Here is an 18,212-nt window from a genome sequence, read left to right on the forward strand (position 1 = left end):
CTAAACCCAGATGAACCTTGCCAAATATTCCCTTTCTATTTCAAAACTCTGCATAAGGACCACATCTCTATCCAGCCTGCAAGGAAATTCTCAGCTTGAGCATTGTGTCAGAAGGAAAAGCCACTTTTCTAAAGCTCTATTCCTTTTCTTTTCCTTTTTCTCCTTTTCCCTCCCCATGTTAATCTAATCACCTTGCACAGGAAAGTCAGGGGGAAAAAAAGCAATGGGAATTTACATGCAGCAGAATTTTCACTGGGACTTTCAGATATTTACAATACCTCAAGGAATAAAGAAAACCATTATGGATTATGGACCTGGAAACCAGGCTGTGCACTGTGTGTGTGTGTGCATGTGTATAGGCACTGAGATATTAGCCACAGACCCAGAAAAAGAGCCCACAACAAATTTATCTTTACAACTCTTAAATTATCTTTCAGTTGACACTTATTAACCTCCTGCCAAACTCATTATCTACGTGAATAAAGCCGAAGCTATCGAACAGAAATGGCTCATAAGGCTGCTGCCCGTGCTTGGGAAAATGTGATTGTGAACAGGCAAGCTGAAACAAGGTTTTATGTATTATTTTTATTTCTCTAAGAAGCTAAATCCTAGACCTTGCTGAAAGGGTCTCCCAGCACGAGAGTGCAACCGGCCAAATTACCATAGAGAGAGCTGTGAAATCCAGGCAGGGGAAGCACATTCTGCTCTGATTTACACTTTCATGTCTCGGAGCAAGGAGTCCTTCTATCCCCTTTCAGGCTGAGCTTGTTGCTGTGAGTTTCCTTGGGCTGGTACACGACATTCAGAGATCAGGAGTGGAGGGGATTTTGTTTGCTGACAAGGACGGTTTGGGTTTGGGATTTGCAGCCTTTGTGAAGGGGAAATATCTATTACTTCGTAACTATTAATTCATCAATGGAAATAGGCATTTCCTTTAGCCAAATAGCATAGCCTCAAGGGTTTAACTCTGGTTCTGGACCAGCATTTTCCATTCTGCTCTGACACCTTCTGGATGACTTCAGGGGAAAAAGCATATTACAGATATGTTTCAATGCAGTTCCCACTAATGAGTGTTAATGCCTATACAGACCAAGAAATGGAGGTTTTTAGGAAAGAATTCTGTTGATAAAGGAAAGAAGGGATTTGCATACCCCAAGCTTCTGGAGAGGCAAAAATCCCCCCACTCAGCAGCTGCTTGTTGAGCCTTGGTATTTGATGGCTCCAAATTAATCGAATAAACAAGGCATGTCTGCGCAAAGAGCAATTAGAGGCAGCCAAGTCCTGCTCCTTTCCCCAGCTGCCTCTGTGACAGGTTAAAACCCCTTCCCTGTGCAGCTTCTGGAGCCTGCTAAGCACAGCTCAGGGCTGACAGCCAGGCTGAGATTTCCCTGGTAAGGCAGCGGCCAATTAACCCGATGGAAGGAGGGAGATGGATCAGACAGGGCTTCTGCAGGGCAGGCAAGGCCTTTTCAGGTGAGGGAGAGGAGCAGAGAGAGAGATGCAGAGAATTCAGAGGTCCACAAAGCCCCACTTTGTGCAAACACAAAGGGGACACTGTCACAGCTGTCCCTACAGAAACAGCATGTGAGACTCCTGGTCGGAGATTTCCTATTTCTGGTTCTCAAAACACCATCCCCTCCCCAGGACTACGTGCACATACAAGCTGTGATTCCCAGGCTAGTGGGTACGGCTGTTTAATCCACAAAAGCCCATCACTGTGTGTGGGATCAGCCACGGTTCAGGGTCTGTGCTCACATTTTGGATGTGCTCGCATGCGATGGACCTGGCAGCGCCTCCGGAGCGCCACAGACAAGCTGGGCGTGCACAGAAGGGGACACACGCTGCCTGCAGGCAGTGAAAGGAGCAGAGCAGCAGAGACAGGAGCGTGGTCATCCCTGGGGACCCAGGGACTGCTCTGCTGCGGCTGAGCGCGCTGGCAGCGCTGCCACGCTCACGGCAGAAGCTGCAAACGCAGCTTAATTGTGTGTGGCCAATCTGCACGACTGCTTGAGTCTCATTTCCATCTGGCATGTGCGAGCCACGCAGCCAATGTGCTTCATCTGTGAACTGAAAAGGCTGTGCATGTCCTGCAAGGGCAGTTAATGAAGTGATGCTGGAGATGGGAGGGAGAAGCCATCCCGATGATGAACCCCTCAGTGAGTCAGAAAAATGTGTTCAGAGCATCTGCAAAGCCAGGAGGAAATCAAGCCCCTTCTGAAGCAACTGGCTTTCAGGCTGAGCCAGGGTTTTTGGATTTCCCCTTGTTAGGCTCTAAATTACTTCCTTCATTTTCCCCATCACTCCTGGCATCGTCTCCAGCCCCAGGGCCACAGGCACGGGCTAATCCTCCGCCAGCTCCGTGTCTGCCGGACTTCAGAGACACGGATAGACTCGAGCAGACCGAGGCATCATCCCTCACATCTGCTGGAGACAGCTGTCAGCAAGGCTGATCATCCACTGCCTGCCTGCCTCTGGGAAGGGCTGCTCCTTCCTCAGTGCCACAAGGGAATGGAGACAATTGCTGAGGGTGGAGGGAGCTGGGCAGGAGGATCAGAGCCTGGGACCTCAGGGCTGGGCCCCTCCTCCTGCCGGTGCCCCCCGACAGCCGAGTGGGAGCTGGCAGGGTGGCAGGGGCCAGGTGTTTGGTGGTCCCCAGCCTGGGTACTGTGCACTGTCCCAGACAGCCCAGGGTGCTGTGACAGTGGGGGTGACACGGCCAGAGGGAACCACAGGAGCTGCGCCTGCTGAAACCAGCGAGCAGGATACATGCCCTGCCTCCCCAGGCAAGCACCCCTGTGTCCATCCATGCAGAGGAGAGCTCTGCCCTGAGCTGAACCTTGCTGGAGACAGATGAGAGATTGCAGTGTTTAATTCATGCTCCTCTGCTTCTATTTCTGGCCGGGCTGTGTGAGGGAGGCACCTCTCAGTCACCACTTCCCGTGTCCTCTGCGTGCTGCTCTGGCAGCAGTGCGTGCTGAGGCCAGGCTTGCTGGCCAGCTTTGGGGTGATTTGGGGCCACAGAAGCAGAAACAAGGGCAGAGTCCTGTTGGGAAGGCCCACCCTGCTGCAGAGGGGCTGCAGCTCCAGGCTGGGCTCTGTGGCCCCACCGCAGACCTGTCTGAGCACTCTGAACCTCTCCTCGTGTTCATCCTGTTGTGCTGGGCACTGATTCCCATTTTAAAGGCAGGAAAACAGACTCACAGGTGTCAAGGTCATACACAAGTATAAATTTGAGTTCAGGCTCCCCTGAGTGGGAGGTAAGGCTGGAGATCAGCCTTTATGGGTCAAATCCTGTTTTCAGCCTGGGCTCAGCCTCGTAGGGTGTTTGTAAGGGGACACAGCCACTGCTGCATCTACCCCTCCTCCCCAGGCAGTTCCTCATCCATGAGATTATTCTCCAGACAGAGCAACCTGCACAAGGGCAGGTAATTCATGGCTGCAGATGGGCTGTTGCATCACTCTAACCTACAGCACTGCAGTCCCTCCCTCCTGCCATTGGCTTCTGCAGGAATTTCCTGGGCCAAGGCAAGCTGCAAGATAAAGATATATGTGTATATGTATTTATATATATATATATATATATAGGTATTTTTCTCTCCTTTTCTGCAAGCTGCTTGAGAACAAAGTCATTGGCATAGCATAAATGGGGAGCACACTGGGCATCCTCTGGCTATGCTGAATCCCCCTGCAGCCCCTGCTGTTTCCAATTTGTAGCCTGTATTTGAATTCCCTGTCCCACTGTTCCCTTCCTGCTCCCGTAAAAGGCTCGGTCCCGCCCGAGCAGCAGCTGCTGTTTCCAGCCAGATCGTCATGAAGATACTTTGGCTCTCGTTGGGGTTCCAGCCGCAGGAGCCGCCTGCTGCTGCTGCCACCAAAGGACAAAGTTGCTGCTCCTGCTTTTATCCTTTCTCTCCCCCCATCTTCTTTAACTGCAGGATTGCTTTTATTATTTTTTATTTTATTTTATTTTTATATATAAACCCTGCATCCTGTTCTGTTAGAGGTGGAGGGATGGAAATGTTTGCAAAGCATAAACTGTGCTAGAACTGCTCATAAAGCATCCTTGTGCCTCCTGGGGTGGTGGAAAGCAAGATCCACGCCTGGTTTAAGAGCAGAATAATGCTCTTACATCCTTCCTCCCCACCACATGACACAGGATCTGTGCGAGAGGCAAACCTCACCTCGCTGGCAGTCTTGAAGTGCTCAGTGGATTGCTTTGGCAGGGACAAGTCCGGGAGGGGAGCGAGGGGAAAACGCGAGCGTCACTCAAGGAGGAGCAGCCTCGCACTGAGGAGGAAGGTGAGGATGGAGCATCCTCTGCCCTGCAGCTCCCTCCGCTCCGTTCCTGCCGCAGCACAGGAGGCAGAGCCTCCCCCGGGCTCCAGGGGAGCGATGGGCACAGAAAGGCTCCAGACGAGGCCGCTCCGAAGGAGAAGCTCCCGGAGGAGTTACTCCCTTCCCTTCCCTTCCCTTCCCTTGCCGGGTGGGCTGAAGGGTGCTCAGCTCCCTGCGGGTTTGCTCTGCCCTCGGGGAGGGGAGAAGCACACACGAAAGCCAAAGGATCTGGCTGGGGTGGTTCAGCATGCGGCGTCAGACTACAGGTGAATATTTTCCTGCTTCCATCCCAGATCCTCTGGACTCTCTTCATCTTAAACAGATGGACAGGCATCAGCGGATACCCTCTCTTCCTTCTTTCTTCTTCTGCTGGCTCATGAGTAAATTCAATAAAATTGTGGGAGATTTGTTAGGATTAAGGTCAAATAAAAAGTGAAAAGGCAATTGGATTTGTTTTATGATTGATTATAGAGATATTTATTAACAGCCAACAGGATAACTGTCAAAATGATTCTATATCAACAAAAAGAACCCCCAGCAGATGAGTCAAATGTTTTCAGAATTGTGGGAACAAGATTAAGATTAAATCAAATGCAATTGATGTGGCAAATAAAGATGCCAATGTTAACAGCTACCATATAATTTCAACTGGTCAATCACTATTTATTTATGTATATAAATCTATTATGCTTTTTATTATTTTTCACTTTTTAAGGAGTCTCTGCCAATTGCAAATGCTGTCAGTGCCTTGGGTTAGAAGTTGAGTCATTGTGTGTGTTCAGCATCTGATACGTGTCAAAGACAGGGAGCAGTGAAAAGGCCCCAGTGTCACAGGGAAGGACCACAGAACCTGGGAGAGCTGCAGCTCTGCTTGCTGCCAGGTGAACCTGGGGCAAGGACTTACCTGTTTCTTGACAAAATTTCCCCAATGTTCTGTTTGTTTTTAAGAGAGTGTTTTGAACTTGCTGAGTGAAACAGAGTTTGGGGGAACCCTGGGGTTGTGCCAGCTCCTGTAGCCACAACAGCCCATCCCCAGCCACTACCACCCCAGAGTGATTTCCCCTCTGCCAGCTCCCAAAAATCACATTCATGGTGGCAAGGGCTGGCCACACAGGGTGCTGAGCCTTGGACAGCCCAGCCCTCCCTCCCCCGGGCTGTTCTGCTCCTCCTCCTTCCATCTCAGCGGCTCCCATTAGTACAGAGCCATTAAAATTCAAGGTCAGATTTGATTCTATATTGATCATTACCAGGCAAATTAAAGACATCTTTCTTCTCTTCCTCTTGTGTTACAGTGCCAAGAGGCTTCCCATTGTTTGCTTTCACAGGAGGCTGCTGCTGCCTGTGTCTCTTTGGATGGGATCTGCTCCAGCCACCAAGGCTTCATGTTTCCTGTTAAAGAGAGATTCTCCAGGTTTTAACAAAAGCAAAAGTGACTCTATGTTTGAAAGACTGTAAAGGCTGCTGGTTAAGATCTCTGGACTGCAGCTGAATGCAGGAATCCCTATCAGAAAGGATAAGTGCAGCATCAGGCCTGTGACAGCTCCCTCCTGTGCAGGGTTTTGGCTCTTCACAAGCACAGTGTGGGACACCTTGAGACTGAGATTTTACCTCCTCCTCTCTCCATTCAAGCTAAAATAACCAGCAGCCCCCACCTTCCTTCCCAATGCTTCAGCCCATGCAGGTCTCAGCCTCTGGTGCCTGCAGGGGATCCCCTCTCTGGGCATTTGCAGGGCTGGAGCACATCAAAGCCAGAGCTGCAGCTGCTGCCCCAGGCTGTGCAGACACACAGGAAAACACTGTTCCTTGGCCTGAATCAAGCCCAAACCACTGTCTGCTGTCCTGGGTGTTCAGCTGATGGGTCTCAGCTCTGTTCTCCCAGGCTGTGTCTCCCCTCCCTGCCTGATGCTGCTTTTGAAGCTGCCCTCTCCCTGAGCCAAGCTCTGGATGAAAAATGCCAGCTTTGACCTTACAGGGAGCACTTGGAGGGGAGTCTTGACGCCAATGGGAGATGTCACCCCAGGACAGAGATCAAAAGAGAAACTCTCTGACAAGTCCCTTTGTAAAGCATCAGGACAACATCTTCCAAATTATTTCTGTTTATACTTTGCCAGTGACTCATGCGTTCTGTCCTGTAGGTTACTCTAAAAACAGGAATAATTACACTGCTAATTATCATTTGAATTATTCATTTTGTTCCCTTCTTCCTTTCTCCTGGAAGAGGGAGATGCATTGTCAGTTGTGGCTGTCTTTGTACAGCGTGATTAGATCCTCTCTTGTGCAGTGACGGGAGAGATCTCATCAAAATCTGCTTCCAAAAATGGAACCAGGAAGGGAAATTTCACAGGTTTCAACAAGTGAAACACCTCTCCCCTCCAGCGATGTAAATATGCACCTACATCTCCGCATGGGCACACACATATGCACACACACCTTAACCAAGCACAAAAACACATCCATCCCCTTCATCAAAACAAACCCCTTTCCTCAGCTGAAGGAGAAAGCAGGCTCTAATGAGACTGGGAGCATGTGGCACATGTGTTTGTGTGTGTTTTCCTAATTATCGCCTTTCAAGTAAGATTAAACATCTCTCAAAGCTGGACATCTTTCCAATAGGTGAATGAACTCCAGGGCTGATGGCAACATGAAAAATTTTCCCTGTCACAGGCAGACAAACAAATTGTGTGTTTTTTATTTTTTTCCTTAGGAAAAGCATTGCAGTGAAATTGCTGTTCTCTTGTTGTTGGAGGGAGCCCAGCGTTGTTCTCACTCGGGCTGGGGGCAAATCAGGACAGAGTCCAAAGATGGCTGTGAAGGAAGGAGGTGTGAAGCTCGTTTGAAAGGTAACTTTGGCATCTTTTGGTAACATTGCTCCCAGATGGAAGATCTCAAGGTCAGGGCCCTGCTGTGTGGATTCAGCACGGGCTGAGGATGGAGCTGTTCGGTCTGAGTAGCTCAGACTGAAGGTGTTCCTGAAAGATGCTCACCTGGAGGATGTGCTGGGGACAAACCCTGTGTCATCCCTCTTTTCCCTTCTCCAAGGAACCTGGCCACTTGGGGTGAGATCTGGGGCAAAGCAGCCCTGAGCCAAGGCCCCTCTGCCCTGTCCCTTGCTCCATGACTCTTTCAGGAGCGCAGTCCTTGTCCAAAGCTGGAGGTTCAACAGCCCTGACACCTCAGGAGCTCCTCTGCCGCTACAGCTGAGCAGGGCTGGGGCTGCTCATCCCCAGCACCTTCTGCCCTGCGTGTGCAGAACAGCCCCTTCCCCTCCCTGGTGCCCAGCAGCAGCAGCAGCCACAGCACAGATCCCCATTCCACCCCAGGATATCCATTAACTCCAACAGGCTCGTTCCTTTATCAAGGATTCCTTAAGAAGATCTGGCTGCCTGGGAGCCGAGTGTGCTTCAGACAATGTGTCTGCACTTCACAGCTTTATTTGTTTAACAGGTCTGATAACAGCGCTGCCTATTGCACTGAGATGCCCCATTCAGGCAACAGGTTCCTTCCTTTATCATACATCAATCTCAACTGATTTCACCCTGGAGACTCTAGAAAAAAAGGTGCACAGTCAGGTTATTCCTCTAACAGCTTTATGTTGATATCAGGTCATTGTTTCACTGTATTTAAATTATCAGAAAAAAAGCACACAGTGTCTCTCTCTCTTTCTCTCCCATTATCCTTTGCTGAAACAAAGACAGAGGAATGTATCAGGGAAAGGATTTATCAAAGCCAACAGTCCAATAGTTTTATTTCCTTCTTGTCAGACACAGGGCCCTTATTCAGCTCTTTTATAGGAACCCTGGATTTGCCAGTCTGGATCAAACCCAATCTCTGTCTATGACAGCAGCCAGTTTTGTTGGCTTCCATGGCAGCACACAAATCCCCGGAGCTGGGGTGCTGGTGGCACCCCAGGAATCCTTCCCACCTCAGGAAGGTGTAGGCAGTGCACTGGAGCAATGAGGTTTATGTCCTTTCTGGAGATTTTAATGCCCATTGATCCAGTGCCTTTGCCTTGTGCTTTTGTTTACTTCATAGGAAAGCAAATAAATCCCATCGAGGTGGCTAAAAGGCCATTATTCTGATTCCAAAACAGCTTGTGCAAACACTGCTCTGGTGCTGCAAGATGGACAACAGCCTTGTGGGACGGTTTGATCTTTCCCACCATGACCAATGAATAATTTAACTACCTACATGTATGGACAAACATTAATGGGTTTGGTTTTACTTTGCCTTTGGCCCAAACAGAATTCTGAGAGCAGGCATCCCCGGGTTCACAGGGAAGTGATATCAATCCCTCTTGCCCCAGGGCAACTGACCCGGTTTAAAATCCACCTTCCCTTCCCCTGCCCGCCCCACCTGCAGCTCCTTCCAGCAGGATGCCAGGCAGACACTCCCAGGGGATGCAGAGGAGCAGCAACCGTCTGTCTGTCTGTCTGTCTTCAGCCTTTCAGCGCTCCACAACATCCCCTGACCCCCAGCTCACACCGCAGAGCCTGAAGGAGCAATGTGGACCCAGCTGGAAGCAGGGAGAGGAGCAGCAAACCCCTCAGAGCAAAAGAGCCGTGAAGGGAAGGGCAGCAGGGACAGGGAGGAGAGAGAAGGAGGGAGAGCAGCCAGCAGATGGCTGGGGGAGAGATGGTGGAAGAGGAGAGAAGCGGACAGATGGAGGACAGAGAGGAGTGGGGTGAGTGACATAAGCAATTCTCTGTGCTTGTTCATATTTAATCAAGAATTTGCTGCTGCTACTATTTGCATTTTGGCATTATTTGCTTTAGAGGAGCACCTAATCCCTGCCAGGGGCCAGGCCCCAGAGATGTGCTATGCTCAGGGAGCTGGTCCTGCCCCCACAAGCTGTGCCCCAGGGCCAGGGGCCTCTCACCACTGGAACAAGGCAAGGATCAGCCTGGGCTCCCATCCAACATCAGGGTGGAAGGCAAGGAGAGGGGACTTGGGTGGTCCCTGTCCCTCTCTGGGCTGTGCTGGGGCACTTGTTGGGGGTGACTCCTCCAGCCTTTCCAAGCCCTGGATGAATTTCTGAGTCTCCCTGAGCACCTTCAGCCTCGGCATGGGGAGGAGGCAGTAAACTGAGGTCACTGTGAGGTGTCCCTGCTCACCAAGGGTGTCACAAAGCCGTCTCAGAAGGGATCCTGGGAACTGGGATCACTGCTCATGCTGTGGAGGGAATGAGGCTAAAGGGACAAACACTCAGCAGAAAATGTCTGGTTTTCTATCCAGCAAAGGACTCTGATTTTTAAACAGAAATTCCAGCTTTTTCAGAGTTCCACATAAGCCATAATGTCTTCCCACTTTGACACATCTCTAGCTGATGTTGCCTTAGACCAGTTCTAGGAGGAATAATAAGAGTAATCATTATTATTTGTCACATCTAATCCAGCCTTATATCCTGTGGGATCTCAGAGCTTGTTAGCAGAGCACAGGGCTAATTCTGCTCATCTCTGCCACCTGCGCCCTGCTCCTAAAGGCAGGGTTTAAAGTACTTGGTATAAGCCTTCAGTATTCTGGATAAGAATACAAAAACAGACTTGGCTCCTGGAGTGTCTTCCATTGCAAATGGGAAACTGAGGCACAGTAACTTGCCTCCAGGGGAAACAAGTGGTAGAATTAATTGCTGGTCTAGTTTTGCATCTTCCTGGAGTTAATGTTGCCTGGTACTTTATCAAAAGGAAAAAAAAAAGGAAACAAAAGAAAAGTAGGGAGAAGGTGGTCTGAGGAAATAAAAAGGGAGGATGGACTTTGCAAAATGAAGCTTGAGCACAATGGATTTGGCATAACAGTAAGATGAAACCACCCTCTCCTCTTGTTTTTAAAATATGTTTTAAAGCAATCCTCTAATTTCTGGGTGACAAAGACAAAAGCATCTGAAAACCTCTCCAGTTTTCTCTAGCTCCAATATTTTTTTTTAATTGTAATTATGAAACTGTCCCATTATCATATTGTGATGTGGAGCCTTTCAAGTAATGAGAAATTCAAGTGAAGTCTTGATTACCTCCCTTGAGAACAAAATGCGATGGGGAGGACAGAGAAAGGGGGAAGGGAAGACGCAGACAAGTTTTATAATAATAAAATAAAGAAAAAAATTAATCATGGATCCTTTAGTGTTAATACAAATGCTTTATGACTCACCTCAATCATTTCACATTATTTAATAACAGAAAGCCATTATTTCCTGGGAGAATTAGGATAAAGATTGTTGGGGGAAGGGGGTTGTGTGTGGGTTTTGTGTGGTTTCAGGGTTTTTTTCCAATAACTAAAAATTGGGCTTTAGGTGTAGTCAGAGCAAAAGGCGTGCACACAAAGGTGTGAGGCAGGGAGATGTTTTAACAACCCCTCACTGCCATCACCCCTCTTGAGCTAATTGTGCTGCCAGGGATGGAGTCTGTGGGTGACCCAGGAACAGGGAGTGCTGGTACCCAGGGCTCAGGAGAACATCCCAAAGGATGTCCTGTGGCAGCTCAGCCCTCGGTGCCTCTGGCCAGGAGCAGGGGGTTCAGCTGCTGGTACCCGAGCTGTGACATTTGCCAGGTGGGCAGGGCAGGTGGGCAGGGCAGGTGGGCAGGGCAGGGGCTGGCCCACCATGAGGCACTTCTGGCTCCCCCTCCGAGTCTCTCAGTCTCCTTTTGAGCTGACCTGGCATTGCCTCCCAGGCTTTAATCTTGCTTTCTCTCTTCTTGTTTCCAGAGATGGTGCTACACTCATTAATGTTGTTCCTCCTGTGGCTTTTAAATCTCTTGCTCTCTGCCCTCAGGCTGGTGTTAGGAAAGGATTGACTTTTTATAGGAAAGGCATCCCTAGAATGGAGGGAGATGCCAGGCTCCTGGCCAGGTGGAGAGTTCACAGCTGTACCCAAAAGAAGGACAGGACCCCTCCACTAATTCCAGTGGTCCAGAGCGAGTCATTTCCCTGGAATGTAGATATGGGGAAGATGAGGGAGCCATAAACAGGACGTTGTTCACATCCAGGCCGTTTTCCTCAGCCTGTGCTCAGTCTCCAGGACTGGGGATGACTCAGGGACGTGTCTCCTGCAGGTGCAGCTGATCCCTGTGTGCTCGTGGGAGGTGAGGGAGCACTCAGCTCCTGGAAGTGGCCTCCTCTCTGCAGAGGCTGAGTTGGAAAGGGACAGAAGATGGAGCAGCACAAGGGTGCTCTCTCCTGACCCAGCTTTTCAGGCTGAGGGAGCTCACCTGCTCCTGAGCTGCTGAGGCTGACAGGGGTTGTGCTTCCCACGAGGCAGGTTTAAACCAGATGGTTCAGTGCTACCTGCACACAACCAAGTGAACAGCAAGGTTCCAGCTTAGTCTGGAACCACGACAATTTCCCGTGCCTCAGTTTCCCTGTCTGTAAAACAGAGATAAATGGTTTGATACAGGTATATTCTTTTGTAAAATGCCATAGCACCTGATTGGAAAGCATTGCTTCTTGAAAATCTGTCCTTCCACTTAAAAAGAAGGTCAGATTATATGTATTTTCTACCAAACCCAGTTAAAATAGGATTTGCGTCTTATACTTGCAGGTTTGTGAGTGTTGACTTTATAACATCTTGAGATGACCTTGCTGTTGAAACTGAAGCTGTTTATATGATGAGCATCTTCCTGCCCCATCAGGTCCTGCTGTTGTGGGGTCCTGGGTGCTTTATGTGCTCAGGTCAAAATTCCGTGTCTGCCTTGAAATGCTCACAGAAAATAAGCAAAGGAGGAATTCTTCCTTTCACCTCATTGTGAGGAGCGGAAGGACAGAGGCAAAGGTAATTTTCTGGAGATCTCAGCTTCTGCACCAGGGCCAGGGAAGGTGCTGACTTCTGTGTGTCTCAGGCAATATTTTAAAGAATATTCCGTCCTTTCTGTCTAAGGAGAGACCAGCTGCTTAATCCAACCACGGGAAACCTGGCATGTAACTGTTCAGTGAGGGCTGGGAAAAGATCCTGCCAGACTGAGGGCATCCTGAGGACGCCTTGCCAGTGTCTGTTTACCTGAGCACTGTAATTGCTCAAGCTGTTTGCTACTCAAGGAGTTGAGAAAGTGTCAGAGGCAAACAGGACACCCAATTTTCAGTGGAAAGTTAACTTTTCCGATTGCCATTGAAAGCTTGGTTCTTTTGACCTAATTTCACACTCCAAGGGTTAACTGCTCTCTGTGGTACAGCAGCCCTCCAGTGAGTGCAGCCAGACAATGCCATTTAAGTGAATATTCCTAGCCTACAGAAGTCCTGGAGATAGCTCCATCTTGCTCACAGTAGGTGTTACATTAGCTGCTCAAACCATATTCCAGTAAATTAGAGCTGGGCTGATTTAGACAATCACTGGGTCATTCTTTCCTCCAATTCCCCATCTCACACAGAGATAACAGCAGCTGGGGGAAGCAGGGCGGTGGACGAATAGCAGTTTGCTTGCTTATTAGGGGTTAGATGCAGTCTTGAGTCTGTGATTTGCAGTACAGGACTGATACCAGCAACAAAAGCCTCAAAGTTAAATGATGTGGTATTTGTTTCAGGTCTAATAAAGACACTTAAACAAGCGCCAGGCACTTTCTTCCTCAGAGGCAAGTCAATGCATTAAAATGCCTTTATAAACCAAAATGAAACCTATGGTGAGCAGGAATTTAGAGGTGAGGGCTGGTCAGTCCCCATGTGTCAGCGTGGCCAGAGCCCCAGACTAGGGGTCAGACTCTCCAAGCCCATGGTGTTTGCTGGCAGCTCCAGATGTTTGTCTTCCTCGTCACAGCCCCAAGCTGTCATAAAGCTTTTGCAGTGGTTTTGTACCTCACCTAGTGCCAGAGGAACCCGATTTCCATTTGGCCTCTGAATACAACAATAAACTGCTGCTGTTGGGATGATCTGACCTGCTTGTGTCAGCTAGTGAGTAAGCAAGAGAGCTTACAGCCCTTCTGCAGCCCTTTCATGTGCTTTGCTTTTTTCTCCAGTCAGAGGCGTGTACTATGTTCTTTAGGAACTGGGTGAAGTGATATCAGAGAAGTGTTGTACCAAGGAGTTCTGCAGGTGTTCAGAGGCCTTTTTTGGCCCAGTTTCAGCCTCCAGTCCAACAAATATTAAGCAAATGTTTAAACAGCACTCTCCTTCAGTGTCTGTGATTGAGTAGATTTCTTGGAGCTGAGCTGCCCCAGAGCCATAGAGAGTGGCTGATGCTGCTCCCCAAGGCAGCCAAGCCATGACCTCTTTTTCTCACACTCTAATATCCCTGGCAATGTAAAAATGCAGCATAAATGCTCTGAAAAGCAGTGACTGCAGGTGTGCAAGAGCTTCAAGGGATTAAGAAGTGGGAGGAAGCAGCAGAAGACAGGAGCCAAGGTGAAGTATAAGTGCCTGTAATTTAAAGGGGAAAAGGCTGTTTTCTTAGCTCGGGAGGATTGGTTGCTGCTTGCCTTGGTTTTTTTCAGCTCTGGCATGAAATGCTGTATTTCAGAAGGTGTGTCCAAGGCAGGGAAGTGCTCTAAGCTTCAGCATACAAATAGAAGGGGCACCACAGAGAGAATTATTTATCTCTCCTATTCCCATTGCTCTCTTTAAAACTCACTGTAATGATGTTGCTGTGACCCAGGCCTCTGTAATATGTGCCTGAGGTAACGCAGATTGATATATAAATACCTGAGTTTATTACGCTTGAAAGACCTTTTGAAAACTCAGGGGGAGAGAGAAATTGTGGGATCTAATCTACTGTTCCTGAGGGAGAAAATTAGTCCATGGGTAGTGCTAAACGATACAGCAGCATTTGGATGCTGCAGGAAGAGAGTGTTGTTTATGAAGTGGGTCAGTTCTGTCCTGGAGAGAACACTGAGGCAAAGTGGAATTCAGTTCTGGAGCTCCATTTCCAGGCTTGCCACCCTCTTGAAATGGCACAGGTTCTCCTTAAGCCCTCGTTGTGTTTAGGTGGTCCTGGACTGGCTGCAGCCTGCAATAAGCCCTGATGTCAAGTGATGAACATTTCCTCTGGGACCAGGTAATCTGAGAGCAGTGGAGATTACACATCAGCAGGTGCAGAATCACACAAAGGTTTTACTAGGAATGATGTAAAAGCCCCTCACCTCCCTACCTGCCTGTGCCCTAGGCACTTTGCAGTGTTCAGGGCAGAGGCTGAAGGTTCCTCCCTGCTGCCTTACACTGTCCTGCAGAAAACACTGAATGCAATGAGTGTGTCAGTTCTCTGTAGCTGCCTGTTCTGCCTGGCTCTGGTGACCTCAGCTGGTCTGGTAAATTTTTCTCACATGTTAAATCATGTTGCACCCATGATTATAAAGGTTCTTGCTACTACCAAGTCATAAAGTTCTGAAGGACTCATTTTTTTAGCAATGTTTAAAAGTGACAAACACGATCATGTGATTTTCTTTTGAGTAACAACAGTTACCCCAGGGACTGGTTGGACTATGAGACCTCCTTCTCTGTTACTCATCAGCTTGCATGGCTGCTCACACACTTGTAAAATCCTCCTGTTCTGAGCTGCCAGCAATTCCCACTCTGTTTTAGCACAGCAGAGGCCTGAGTTCCAGGGCATGGTGGATGAAGAGCCACTGCTTCCAGAGCTCCTCTGAAATTGGGAGCTCTCACTTGTGAGTCTGTTCACTGCAGCTGCAGTAGTTATCCAGTGGAAAATCTCATTCCCTGGGGCTTTGTGGGAACGGGAGCTCCAGTGGCAGCAGCTCCCTGTGTGCTGAGCCCTGCTGGCCCCGGGCAGCATCAGCTCTGCTGGTGGTCACAGGGGCATTCGTGGTTTCACAGCAGCACCCAGTAGGGACCAGACCTTCCAGCAGAAGTTGGAAACACAGATGTAGCCAGAGCTGCATTAACTGTCTTTAAAAGTGCTCTTTAACATGGGACATAATTACCATGAAACTCATTGGCACAGGAAGCCACTGAGGCCAGGCACTTAACCAGAGTCACCCAAGACATGGGCACTGCTACAAAATGGCAAATAGATATATATAAATATGATGATAAATTTTGCTGCAGGTTTATTAAACCACACATTTAGTCCAGTCTCTTCCTGGTAGAGCCCGGGATGGTACCTAGTGTGAGGAGGAGAATGAGCAGACAGACATTGGATCTGATGCAGTTTGGCAGCCCCTCCAAGGGAAGTGTGTTTGACACAGACCTGATCTCCTCGTGCCTGTGGCTGGCTCAGTGTCACAGCTCTGTCACTGCCTCCCCACACTGTGGCAAAGAAATCTTCATAGTTTGTGAACAATAAAAGTGGGAGCACAAAGTTGAAAACAGTTTTCTTCCCCCTAAAGAGGAATACATTTCCCAGATCATTACATTTTTGGTTCATGTGCTGAGGGTTTCTCTCCCTGGGAAGTTTTTACAGTAGATTGAATCTGATCATTGAAAAACTCATCTGGAAAACAGGTTAGATGCAAGGATAAAATGCCTCCCTCCATTCCTGCTTTTCTCTTCTTTCTTCTTTGTACACCCAGAGAGGAAAAAAACATGGTAGATTTAGCAGGTTTTAATTATCATTTACTGCCTGGGTGAAATCTCAAGCCTCCCTTCCTGGGTTCATCTCTAAAGAATTGGTCTTAACTTCTCATTACCTGTTTGAGGTGAGTGGGTGATTGAGGCATGTATTTTCCCACAGAAGTTGTGAGCTCCTCTCATTCCTCCTGAGTTTCTGCCTCAGTGTTGGAAGGCTGATGGGCCTCCTTTTAATAGCTGGATTTTTCTTTGGTTATGAATTGAGAACCTGAATTTATGTGTTCCTTCCTCTGTGCTTATCTTTCAAGAGAGTAAAATATCCACAGAGACTGGAAGATTCCCATGTAGGAATAGAAGAGTGGAATGATGCTGCTGCAGCAGGAGTGCTGCTGGTGGGAGGAAAGAGGAGCCGTGTGCTCTGAGCTCTCAGCTTTCAGCTCAGTGTTTGCAATTGGAAATAATAACACAAATAGCAACAGAAAATATCTCCTCCTGTGCAGATGCTGCCAGCTCTAGCAAGGGCTCCACTTCAGCCCCTGACCAGCCCTGGTTTATGGCACAGCAGGAGCCAATTCCAATGGCAGTGTTGGCAGCTTTGTTACCCCCAGAGCAGGAGAGAAACCCTGCCCAGCTGGGCTGTCTGTGCTGACAAGTGGCACCAGCAAGTGGCACTGGTGGCAGCTCTGCTTTGTGCACAGCTTCCCATTAGGAAATGAGATGAGCTCACAGTCTTGTTCCAGCTCTTAGTTCTTCCCAGCCTGGACTGGATCTGAACTGGAAGAAGGCTCTTCCATACTTCAGTAGCCTGCTGTGGTGGATTGTCCTCAGCAACAGCCGCTCATGTTAATGTACAGGAGCAGATGCAGGCAGCTGACCAAGGCCTTCAGCCATGCTAAAACAGACACTGCTGATAATGTCCAGGCTGCAGCTCCAGTCCCAGTATGGGCTATTTGCTTAAGGGCTGGCCCTGAAGATCCTTATGGAATGTTCTGTGTTACACCAGGGGCTGTAACCTGGGCATCAACTGATTCCAAGAGGTTCCTGTGCATGTTAAACTGATCCTGTCCTTCACAGGAACTCGATCACAGACACATAATGTGAAATGCAAAGAGAGGGAGCTTGGTGGTGTTAATGTGTGTGTTCCAAGGTCACTAATGCTGAATAGGTGACAACCGGGGATTGTTCGAGTTGTCAGTGTAAACAATGTGCTGAGCAGAGGTGAATAGGTGAACAACGAGGTGTTTAATCCTTTTGGCCACCATGGAGCCCTGCAAAGGCACTGAGTAGGAGAAATGGGTGTTTCAGCTAAGCATAGATAGACGCTGTTCCTGCAAGGTGAATCTCAAGAACCCCATAGCGTTGCTCACTTTAAACCAGCAAAAGCTAATGTTACAAATGAAAATTATTAAATTTGCACCTGGATATACAAATCAGGATTCCTGAGAGCTAGGAGATATCAGATACCTATCAGGAGACAGTGGTGGCAGGCTGAGACCCCAACATGCAGGTGTAGTGTCGGTGCCAGCTGCCAAACCAGTGTGGGTTTGGCTATCAGCTGTGAGTCCTGGTGGGAGGACAAGTCCCCTTACCTGGCTGAGCATGCTGAGCCATGCTCCTGGAATTCACAATCAATTGTGAACCCCTGAAGGGGTCTATGCTGAATTGTGACTGTGCATGGAGGAGCTTGTCCCTGTCCAAAGGGTGTTGTGGGGCAGAGATGAGGCTTTAATGGCCAAGCACCAGGGAGGAAGGTGAATCAGACCTTGCAGGGAGCTGTTGAAAGTTGCTGGCACACAAAGCCAGGCCCAGCCTGCACCAAAATGCTCTGAAAGAGTCCTGGAGGATGGGTAGAGTTAATGTGAAAGCTGCCCTGTCAGTGCCTGCTTTTACTCCCTGCACTGCAAACACTTGTTCTGGTTATAAATGGATCCATGAAGAATTTATTTCTTCTGCTGTTTCTGGGTTCTGTATTCCTCTGCTTGTATTTTGGAGCACAGAGGGATATCACTCTTGCTTTGTGCTTTGCTGTCCATCTCCTTCCTGTGCACTTTTTCTTTCTCTCCTACAGCAGAGGCATTTAGGCATCCATAAAACTCCCATAAAATTTTCTCTCCCACAACTTTTGCAGGAGCAGAAAAATGTCTGCTTCACTTCACAGACATTTTGATGTGGGGGACACAGACTTTATGTTAAAAAAATGAACAGTGAGTAAAATAACAAGCAGAGAGAAAAAGGGCAGCTTTGGTAGAGCTGAGGTACTCACATCAGCTCACCTTCAGAGCAATTACCCCATGTAAATCTCCTTTTTTAACAAAAGAGTCATGGAGAGCCAGAACCACCACCAGTCACTTCAGCCTGTGTCCTGCGTGGAGAAACAGCCCTGGTACTAACACAGCTTGGCTGTGGGCCAGGTCCCTGTGCATGGAAACATATTTAAACCA

This window comes from Parus major, chromosome 28 (genome assembly GCF_001522545.3).
Source record: "Parus major isolate Abel chromosome 28, Parus_major1.1, whole genome shotgun sequence".
Lineage (NCBI taxonomy): Eukaryota > Metazoa > Chordata > Aves > Passeriformes > Paridae > Parus > Parus major.